Genomic DNA, 5,000 nt, shown 5'->3' on the forward strand with positions numbered 1-5,000 from the left:
GTAGTGGCGGGTGCTCTAAGGCAGCGTTTCCCAACCTGGTGTGCTAGCACCCCCTGGGGGTGCTGAAATCAATTATTGGGGGTGCTGGGAAGCGATACACACATGACGGTAAAATATCACTTCCTAGCAAGGCGTGACCAGTTCTGCAGTACACGTTCGGTACTTGTTTGTATCTGACATGAGAGCGGCGAGACTGTGGGACCAGTGGCAGCCAGACAGTAGCACTGTAGTTGTTCAGTAGCAGTGCAACAGAGCAGTACGGCTCCTACATATTTGAGTTTTGTCAGCATATCTAAGACTATCTTTGATTTCCAGTAATACTGGTAAGTCCATTGGAAAGTATTCTCTCTCTCTCTCTCTCTCTCTCTCCCCCCAATGTGTCGCTTCATATTAGCATCTGTAAAAGAAGTGATGACGTTTTTCAATACCAAAGTATTGAAAGACTAAAATCTTGGAAAATATTGTTGCTCACCTCTCACTCCTAGAGACCACTATGGCACAATACTTTCCCATGGATCATTCATTTCCAGAATGGATACAGCAGCCCTTCTTGGCAGATATGGATGATGATGATAACCTAAAGGAGGAGCTTATTGATCTGCAGGTGAACCAGGGTTGTCAAAAAAAATTTCGCACACTACCGCTGTCAGGTTTCTGATGTGATCAGTTGGTAGCATACCCTGGATTAGCAAAGGCAACGCTGGAAATGATCATCCCATTTCCAACTACCTACCTCTGTGAAAATGCTTTCTCCACCATGCTCCAAATCAAAACAACTGCCCGGAACCGACTTCAAATTGGGTTGCTTCATGATATGAGGGTGGCTCTGGCCAACACAAAGCCTCGAATTGAGAAACTAGTTGCATATAAGCAACAGCAAAAATCACATTGATGTATGTACAGTATGATTGATTACCCAGTTGTACATATTCAAATCCATGCAATTTCATTTTTTCTCATTTTTTTTTATTTCTTTTATAAACAATATTGGTATTTTGTGTTAGTTTTAAGGAATGAACAAAATAAAATTGATCAAGCAGTACACTTCACATTCCTTTATCTTTCTAGTTACCTAGTAATAAAATATTAATAATTAAGATAATTAGGGGGTGCTGGACTGCTTAGACATGACAACAGGGGCTGCTAAGGTTGCCAAAGGTTGGGAAACACTGCTCTAAGGAGTGGAGCTCCTTCCTAGTTAACAACCACTTCTTTTAATAGGTTCGGGTTAAGTTCAGATATGCTCCCACAAAATACAATTGTTTCACCTATTAATATGATAGCTTTTATCTAAAATGAGTATTGCTTTTAAAAACTATCATTTCTTCTTCCACTAGTCACGCTTGTTACATCCATCAACTAATATACCTGCTTTTACGAGTATCTTGAATGAAGGATTTATTTACTGTATCATGCTTACTGTAACTATTTTGTGCCATGGAATAGGTAGTGAGAGGTTATGCTCGGTCAAGGATAGCTCTTTAGCAACCTCTCTGTTCAACAATAACTGTTCAATGGCTTGGTGTTAAGACAAAGCTATAGAAGAATCTAACAGTTGTTTCATTGCCCTTTCTAAACAGAGAGAGAGAGAGAGAGAGAAATCACACTGAAAATTGTAGCATTACGTCAATTCAAAGATGACAGCTACAATTCAATTTGGAGATAATTCTCTCTCTCTCTCTCTCTCTCTCTCGTAATGCCATTTTGCTTCCTTGGTGAGACGTACCCGCGCACAGTCTGATTAATCAACAGATATCACACGTTTAACATACGTCTAGAAATCGAAAAAATATCTAGAAGTGTTCGCGAACTGTCGGTGATGAAATTAGTGTGAAAATAGTAGGATAAAGCGTCTACACATTTAGTTTATCAAGTAAAATATTGTAAATCAGATCAAGATGGCATTAAGTTCCAACTGTGGAAAAAAATGGCGAAACCTTGCGTGTCTAGCAGATTCGCAATATGATGAGGTAGCAGGAAGGGAGCTGGCATTGCTCATCTATGAGATCAATAACAGCCCTAATCAAAAAGATACAAAAGCATTCATAGACATATTAGAAGGATATGATCCTTCAAACTGGAACAAATCATCAGAAAAATCTTGAAAATAATTGAAGAAGTTCCAAATGAAATCCAAGTGGTCAAGAGACTCATAAAGAAAATTTACATCAATCAGCATATTCCAAAAAAGAAAATGAATAAGGTGAATATTGTGAATATACTAATTGATGCTACAGGAAAAAGAATGCCAAAAGCATGCAAACTGTGTAAGGTGTGGTATAGCACAGTTAATCCACAAAACCTGATCAGAAAATGTTCTGCATGCAACATTCCAGCGCATCCTCAATGTGCTGAAGTAATACAAAATATGAGTAAGGATACCAGAATATTTTGCTCAACATGTCTATCATGGATAGACAATGTTATTAAATCAAGACTTAATGTGCAAATAGTTGAGGATGCAGAAGAAGAGGAAGAAGAAGAAGAGGAAAATGGAAGAGAAGAAAACAAAACTGAAATGACAGAAAAAATAAGGAAAACAAAGAACAAGACAAGAGTATGGATGCATAGATACTCATTGATACTACATATGAGGCAATCAAGCAGCAAACATACAAAGAATTAAATTACGACATGACAGCACAAAATAAAATCCCGAAGAGGCTCTACCCAGATCTGCACACTGATCGGAAAGAGGAAAAAATAGACAAGAAAGACAAAGTTTGCACCCTTTTGAAAAGAGGGAATTGCAGATTCGGAGAAAGATGTTACTACAAACATCCCAAGGTATGTCACAACTATGAAATCTATGGTAAATGTGCATACCTAAACAGCTATGAGAATGATGGCAGAGATCTACATCCAAGAATACGCAAAAACCTAAAAGAAGGAAAAGGATGTAAGTTCAAAAAAAATGTAAATATATGCACCCTGTAGCCATGAATCAAAATCAATTAAATAATCAATTAAATAATAAAATCCAAAAAAGAAAGAAACAAATAGAGAGAGGAACAAAGAACAAGAGGTGAAGGAAAAAAGCAAGCCGTCACCACGATATGGAGTGTCAGCAAAGAATTTCCAAGCATCAGCTCCAAGATAATACAGCTCAAGAGATAAATACTGTATGTATGATGCTAGGGGTATTGCAGATACAGAGAAAATTGCAGATTCAGACACAAAATGAATAATTATGATGAAGGAAGATCAAATATTTTGTAAAAGTTGGATTTTTTAATGCCAGAATTTTCTGAAATGAAGAAAGAACAACATACCAGAACAGGAAAGAGACATGGGAAAATCCTTTATTTATTACCCATATTAAATGAAGGAGATAACACGCAAACCATCATAGTGATGAATGCGCAGGGTTTAGTTACAATAACTCAAAAAGAAAAATAGAGTACTTAGAAGAACTAACCCAAATTGAAAAGAAAATAGATATAATGAATATAAGTGAAACCTGGTATTCCCAAGAGACTGGTAATTACGATTAAATAAAAGAGTTCCAACCTTATAGATCAGATAGAAAAAATAGAAATCAAGGGGGAACCGCGATATAGGGGAAAGACAAAAAAACAAGGAAAAATATATGAGAAATATAGTAACTCAGAATGTGAACTAATAGCGGTAGAATTTGAATCTGAAAAATTAATGAACATAGTAGTATATAGACCCCCTAATATTAAAGAGTTTGACACAATAATAGAAAAATTGGATGATATATGTAGAAATCACAAGGACTGGACTATTCTCCTATCTGGAGACTTTAACTTTCCTTTCGTAGAGTGGAAAGAACGAATAGGAGATTGTGGTTGTATTTATACATATAAAAATGAGAGTAATAGTAGGGCAGAAGATAAGAGGCAGTTCGAAAAGCTATTAGATATGCTACTAGAATACAACATTCAACAAATAAATCACCTGCCAACAAGAAAGGAAAATACTTTAGACCTAGTATTTGTGAACGAGATGAATTATGTTAAAGAAATAACAGTTTATAATGTGAGTATTTCAGACCATAATGTCACAGAATTAACAGTCCATTCCAAAGCAAGTGAAAACAGAGATAAGCAAGAAATGAAAAGTGGGAAAGGAATAGGAAAATACCAACTTCCTACATAAAAAATATAAAATGGTCAATAAACAATGAAGATAAACAAAGATTGGGATAACATTTTCATAAGTGATGATATAAAGGTAAACATGGAGATTTTATATCAAATATTAGAGAAAATAATGGATAAATATATATCGAAGAAGAAAAGTAAACATCAGTCATGCATACCAAGAGACAGAATGATCTTGTTCCAGAAGATCAGAAATTGGAAAAAGGTCTTGCAAAAGACAAAAATGCATGGAAAGTGATGGAACTAAAAAGTAAGATAGAAAATGCAGAACAAAAGATTATACAATCAAAAGAAAATGAAAAATGGGACTAGAAGTAAAAACCCTAGTAAATATCAAGCAAAACCCCAAACTATTGTACTCGTATGCGAAAAACATGAATAAAAGAAGAATAGAAATAGGCCCTCTAAGAATTGAAGGGAGATTAACGAATGAAAAAAAGGAAATATGCAACATATTGGCAGAAAGATATAAGAGAGAATTCACCCCTAGAATTGATAATGAAGATAATGATACAGAAGTAAGGGATGAAAATAGTGAATATTTAGCAGACATAGATATTAATGAAGCTGATATTGTGCAGGCTATTAATGAAATTAAAAATGGAGCTGCAGCTGTGCCTGGTGGTGTCCCTGCTATTTTGTTAAAGAAAGTAGTTCATTCAATCGCAAAGCCACTTGCAATATTATTAAGACAAAGAGTAGATACAGGCAAGATTTATGATAGCACAAAATTAGCATATATTACCCCTACTTTCAAAAGTGGATCAAGACTAGAGGCAAGTAATTATAGCCTACGAGTCTAACATCACATATTATGAAAGTGCATGAAAGGGTAATGAAGAAATATATTATTAAACATTTAATAAAAAATAA

The sequence above is a fragment of the Macrobrachium nipponense genome, chromosome 11 (genome assembly GCF_015104395.2).
Source record: "Macrobrachium nipponense isolate FS-2020 chromosome 11, ASM1510439v2, whole genome shotgun sequence".
Taxonomy (NCBI): Eukaryota; Metazoa; Arthropoda; class Malacostraca; order Decapoda; family Palaemonidae; genus Macrobrachium; species Macrobrachium nipponense.